General features: G+C 46.4%; 1 long non-coding RNA gene across 2 annotated transcripts; it reads right to left on the bottom strand.

The window, feature by feature from the left end:
- Positions 1-1211: 1211 nt before the first annotated feature.
- On the bottom strand, positions 1212-4367 carry LOC149972984 (uncharacterized). 2 transcript variants are annotated; one of them, XR_016490173.1, is made up of 2 exons: positions 4177-4367; positions 1212-3524 (listed from the first exon to the last, which is right to left on the bottom strand). It is a non-coding gene; the product is annotated as an uncharacterized LOC149972984 (long non-coding RNA). The 2 variants fall into 2 exon arrangements; XR_016490172.1 differs by having other exon boundaries at positions 1212-3521.
- Positions 4368-6642: the final 2275 nt, after the last annotated feature.

Below are 6642 nucleotides of genomic sequence, written 5' to 3'. Positions count from 1 at the left end.
CTCCACTTCTTGTGTAGTGTGTCTCAAATGGCCCCCTATTCCCTATATAGTGCACTACATGGCCCCCTAGTCAAAAGTAGTCAACTACTTCAGGAGTAGGGTGCCATTTGGGACGCAGTCTTTCTCTGAGGAGAAGGGAGGACAGGCAAACCCATTATCCAGGCTTAGCACATGTATGAAATCCCAGTTAATGAGTGAGTGAAGAGAACAGGGGGGGGGGGGGGTCTCAGGCAAACGCCCATGCCCTCTTTCTTCCTCTCTTCCTCCCTTCGAGACTGACGATGACACGATGGCTGCCAGGGACCACCTGGGTAACGGGACGAAAGGAGGTGAGGAAAATGTTCCCTTTTCAGTGGAGGCAGCGTCTCGTGGTTTTGGCTGTCAGGATCAGAAATCAAAATGCCACAGCAGGTCACTCTGGTGGGATAGAGGAGTCATTGTTGACTCGGTGTTCTGAATCACGATGTTCTCGTTAAGAGACAAGATAGAAAGTAGAATCTCTTAAACCCAGTGTGTGATTCATCAGAGGATTGCCACACACACACACACACACACACACACACACACACACACACACACACAGTTGGAGACCCAGCAGAAGTGTAAAGAGAGCAATAAAAATGGCAGTATGAGCCAGCAACATGCCATGCCAGGCACTCTGTCATCTGTCATCTGTCCATACGGAGAGACAGTTGCTGCTTGTTTTTCTCTCTTCACCCAGGTCCACGTTGGCATTAGCAAAATGCCACTAAACAAATACTGACTCATCATCTCACAGCGCTAGGGCTCACAGATGCAGTGCTGAGAGAGCCGGCTGGAGGGAAGGCAGAGGGAGCAATGTGGTAGGAGGAGGAGGAAAGCAATGTGGCACCGTTCCTTGTCTTGGACACCTGAGTGTGTTTTGCCATGATGCTGGTGTGGTCAGTTCGTCGGTCATCAGATGGATACATAGTCAGACATATTTTTGTCTGTCACTCTGTTACCAACCCTGTGTCTAGCCGTATATGTGCTACTGATCTGCCTCTGAACAGACAGATGACCTGTGAGTGTCTGTGGGCATAAATGGGTGAGTGCGTGTGTACGTAGGTGCATGCATGTGTGTCAGTCAAGCAAAAGATACCAATTATTTTTTATTAATTAAGGATTGTCAAATTCTCTTACTAAATCCTGTTGTGGAAATTCTAATCAATAATGAGGAGAGACAAGGTCAATCACCAATCAGGATATTACTTTATTCAAAACTTATCGACAAGGGAGCATAGAGCAATACCGATGGCTGGTCGACCCAACATGGTGATTGTTGGGTTGAGAGCCCCGACACAAAGGATACAAATATATTTTATAGCAAAGATACACACCCTTAGTCTGCATGACAAACAACAGATGTGTGGAATGGGTCATAAGCTGAGACTTCGTATGAAAAAATGAATAATTCACAGCAGACAGTATCTGCTGTAAAGACTGTTCTCATTGTGTGAAAACCAGGGTCTGGCCCCCAAAACAAGGTTCCTCTCATAGTTATCCATACCTGAGCCATCTTCACCCTGGTACCTCCTTCACCCTGGTACATTCTATGGAATGCGGGCTCCGAGAGAGGACAAGACCATCATAAATCAGTTGCTACAGTTCAATCTCAGAAGCTCCTCTCAGTTCACACAGACACAATATAGTTCTAAGAACCCTATTCCATACCATAAAACAACCATTTGATGCAATGACAGCATTATAACATCATCTTGTAATTTCACTCTCATAAGCCTCCAGACTCTGATTGGCTGGCCGTTGTCCTAGCCTCCCCAGCTTTGCCCAGCCAGGTGGACCGAGGACTGATTGGATGCTGGCTCCCGGTGCCACAGAGGGGTCTGGCTTGATCAGGCCTGGACGGACATGTGTCTGTGCTTGGCAGGACTCCATTCCCCAGACTCCCCTCTGACTCCAGACATACAGCCACTCCTCCTAGCCAGGGATCAGACTAGGCTCCATGGGCCAAAATCAAACAGACCTCCACTGTCTCTTCTCTACTGGCACACACACCTGTTTACCAACAGCGAAGGGATACAGGAAACTCAATCTACAGAGGACAGATCACTAATGAGGGTTGGGAGTCTACAGATGTAGGATCTTCATTCGAGCCAGTTTGCTTCAGCAGGAAAATATTGCTGCTGCAACAAGGAAATGTGAATTATTATGTGGATTATAATTTATTTAAATTTTTGTAGGGGTTGATACATTTTTCGTTAGGGCTAATCAAGTCTGACATTTCAAAGTGGAATTTACAAAAAAAACTACACTACAACTTTGTATTTCGTGCACTGCAGGAAAATGCGGAGCAACAAAAGAGTTACCAAATTAAGATCTTACATCTGTAACTCCCACATCCCGGACTTATTACTGTTAGTGAATCACCGGCTTCCATTCTCTTCCCCTGTTCATCATCATCATCATACCGAGGATCTCTTTGAAAATGCCTCTTCCGCACCACGCAGTGCTAGTATGTTAGATGCAGTGCTAGATGACAGCAGATGTCAGCAAGAAGCTTTGCATGCTTGCAACAGGTTGTGAAGGTTTGTGGGTGTCAATACATTTGAGGGACTAAAACCCGCAAACTGTTCAATATAATACACAGGACCACAAGTGGTTGCAACACAAACGTCACACACTAATCAACAACCCCCAACTCCTCAGTCAGCGTTTTCCTCAGTGAAGATACTGAATCCCCCCTCCACACACAACAAGATGTCTTCACGCCAAACTCTTCTCACTGCCAGCCCCATTTGCATGGAGAGTCTGCTGCAACCAACACGTCATCTGAACGCACTTCCAGTCACTGTCAGGGCTGCAGAGTCTCTAGCCTCGTTGAAGGCACAGCTAAAGACTGAGCTGTTCATGAACGCTTTCAAGGACCTACTGTATGTTAATTCTGTTTTCCTGTCCACCGGATCTGCTTACAGTGTTCTGAGTTTTGATTGATCTTTTTATTCTAATTGTTTTACCTTGGGTGTGAGAAAAGCACTTCACAAATTAAATGTATTATTATTATTGTTTCTCAAATTTCCGCAGAGCCACTCCCATGGCGTTTGGCAAAAAAATATATTGTGTGTTTGGTGCGTTTTGTCTTGGAGGCTGCTGAGGACGGCTCTTAATAATGGCTGGAGCGGAGTGAATGTAATGGCATCAAACCATGTGTTTGACGTATTCGATACCATTCCACGTGTTCCAATCCAGTCATTCCCACGAGCCTGTTATCCCCAATTAAGGTGCCACCAACCTCCTGTGTTGGAAACATATATCTCCAATAAAGACCTCCGATGAAATGATCAAGTGATACTACTGTCAGATTTGCTGAGGATATGTGAGCGCAGTGGGAGAAATGCAGACGCTGCTGCATGGCTGCTTTGAAGAGGAGGGTTCCGTAGCAGTGCTTCCTCTCACCATATGCTCCCACAGTTCCTCCTCAACATCCTGCAGGAGTCAGTACAGCCTTCCAAGTCATCAGAGGAGGCTGTCATAGCCACGAGTCACTGCTGACACGTTCACACAGAGGAAACAGAAGGGCTAGGGAACGTATCTGTTTGGGAGTGGGTAGTGTAATGCAGACAGAACTCCTTACTTACACCGTTTTCATGTCAGTGTGTATGTGTGTGTTTGTGTGTGTGCGTGTGTGTGTGTGTGTATGCATGTGTGCATTGGTTTGCGTGTGTGTATTGAAGTTTCAACATGTACTTGTCATGTGCACAGGATACAGCAGTTGTAAAACAGTACAGTGAAATTTTCCACCATAATTAGCAAATAAATTCATTAAAAATCCTACAATGTGATTTTCTGGATTTTTTTTTCTCATTTTGTCTGTCATAGTTGAAGTGTACCTATGATGAAAATTACAGGCCTCTCATCTTTTTAAGTGGGAGAACTTGCACAATTGGTGGCTGACTAAATACTTTTTTGCCCCACTGTATATGTCAACAGGTTAAAGTGACTGGTAGCAGGATAAATACTAATGGTGATAATAGTCAATAATAATCAATATAGCAGCAGTGGACGTGGGGAGTGTGTGCGTGCATGGTGATGAGTGTACGGCATCAGTTGTGAGTGTGTGAGTGTCGGTGTATGTGTGTGTGTGTGGGGGGGGGGGGGGGGGGGGGGAGTGAATGCGTGTGTGACTGTGTGGATAAAGACCTGTGGGTGATCATAGAGTCAGTGCAGATACTCTGTGGAAGAGGGTGGGCAGCTGTTGTTAGCTGTTCGGCAGTCTTAAGGCTTGGGGAAAGAAGCTGTCTCGGAGCCTGTTGGTCCGAGACACGGTGCTCTGGTACCGCCTGCCGGAGGGAAACAGAGAGAACAGACCATGGCTGGGGTTACCGGAGTCTTTGGCAATTTTTCAGGCCTGACACAAATGTACTGGATGGATGGGAGCTCGCTCGCCACCAGTGAGGCGCTGGGCCGTCCGCACCACCTGCTATACGGCTTGCGGTCAAGGGTGGTGCAGTTGTCATACCAGGCAGTGATACAACCAGTCAGAATGCTCTCGATGGTGCACCTGTAAAAGTTCTTGAGGATCTGTGCAAATCTCTTCAGCCTCATGAGGAAAAATAAGAAGGCTGTCGTGCCTTCTTCACAACTGTGCTGGTGTGAGAGGACCATGTTAAGTCCTCAGTGTATAACTTGAAGCTCTTGACCCTCTCTACTGCGGCTCCATCATGTGTGTGTGTGTGTGTGTGTGTGTGTGTGTGTGTGTGTGTGTGTGTGTGTGTGTGCCGTTTTAAAGTATTTTACAGGTGTCAGTTTGACGTTTTTTTTTACCATGCCTTTATTCGTTTTACTTTGTATTCTCTGTCTTACAAAACGGCAAGATATACTTTCATAACAAATTAAACGCATTTGAGATATAAAGGGAAGGTTTTTTATCAACAAATTCCAGTTCCACTCTGGCAGACCCGTCTTTTTAACAAAGAGAGAGACTATTTCATAGCTTTTTGCCTCACTGCTGATTGGATCTCATAGGACTAAACCTATAGTGGTAACGTATTGCATCATTTACCCATCCAGTCAGATATAAGAACAATGCATCTCTTGTACACTATAGGAATATAGTTATACTAATGGCAGAGTGTCAACTCTATCCATGATTTAGGGGTTTAGAGGCTCTTGCTCCAGTGCCACAAAACAGAAAATATGAGAGAAAATAAAAAGATAGTAGAGAGACCATTGGAGCAGGTTGACCGGTAGATACCAAGGCTCAGGGCACCTCTAAATGTTTCATGGCAGGAGGGGGAGAGAGAGAGAGAGAGAGAGAGAGAGAGAGAGAGAGAGAGAGAGAGAGAGTCAGAGCAAGAGGGATTGAAGAGAAATAGAAACTGTGAGAGAGAATAAAAGGAAATAGGGAGAAGGGGAGAGAGTTAAGAGAGTAGACGTCGAATAATTTTCAGTGGCCAGGGGCATGAATGTGCTTTTGTGTCTCTCCTAGGAACTCAGAAAGTTTGGTGCGTGACCTGCTCTTAACAACTAGAGGAGGTCGTTGAGAAATGGGAGATAAAGTCGTGCTTCACCCTCAGTGGAGAATAATGCCGGACAGCCACACCCGTTCATCCATTCTGTATGGATCTCTTCAGAGTGGATTGTGTTTCATATGTAAAGATTAAGCATTGAAGCAACAAAAGCCACCTAACCTGGAGTAGTCAAACCCTCCTAACTGGCAATGATCCAAACTGCAGTTTAAAAGAACCCATGTTATTATGACGTCAACTCTACATGCATCAGCTTAATGGGCCATTATTGAAAACCTGTGAGAGAAAGGGGGATTTCTTCTCCCAGGAGTCGGCCGGGGAAACGATTACCTACACGAGGCTTCGGAATAGGAAGGCTGATATTCATGGCGTGACGTCAGTGAGGAACTTCGGGGATTCGCGGTACGGCCGGGTCACCAGGGAACTGGATCCCAGGTTTGGTGCAATGCTTTATGGGTGCCCAGGGAAATCATGGAATGCTGCAGTGTTCCGAGGTGCCTCCCAATGGCTGGGAACGTTCCACCCACACATTAAGGAGAGGGGGGACCAGTGCTGCGGTCATGAAGAGTGGCATTCGGACGTACATGTGTCAGGGATGTCTCCGTCACAAACAGAGAAATAGAGGAGAGATAGTGATGAAAGTGCTGTGTGTTGCAATCCACAGCAACATTTCTCACGGGGCAAAATCCTTATCAAGTGTTTTTTGTCGCCAACAATGCTGTATCTGTATCTGCTGTATGTGCAGAGCCAGACTGGATGGATGAATGGAGGAATAGATGGATGAAGAGAGTGTAGGCTCAGATAAAGGGCATGCAGGTGGCAGCTCGCTGAGAGCTGCTGAGATGAAAGCAGGAGAACACCACTGATCCTCAGTGAACTGTTGGAAGAGATAGCTAGATCGCTTCTCTTCTCTCTCTTCTTCTGTGCCTTCCAGCTGGTGATGCATCATCAGGGCCAACCCTGAGAGCGCTCACAGAGGATCACAGCGGCCCGCGCCCACTAAGCACGGCCAGAGACACAGCGAGGGGTGACGGGTGGAGCGGGGGAGAGAGAGGAGAGGTGGAAAAAAGGGAGGGAAAGAAAGTAGGAGGAGAGGAAGAAAGGGAGGAAAATAGAAATAGAGGTGAGAAAAGAGAGA

Source organism: Oncorhynchus mykiss, chromosome 21, assembly GCF_057628025.1.
Source record: "Oncorhynchus mykiss isolate SJ-2025 chromosome 21, ASM5762802v1, whole genome shotgun sequence".
NCBI lineage: Eukaryota > Metazoa > Chordata > Actinopteri > Salmoniformes > Salmonidae > Oncorhynchus > Oncorhynchus mykiss.
This window is presented reverse-complemented; position numbering and strand designations above follow the sequence as displayed.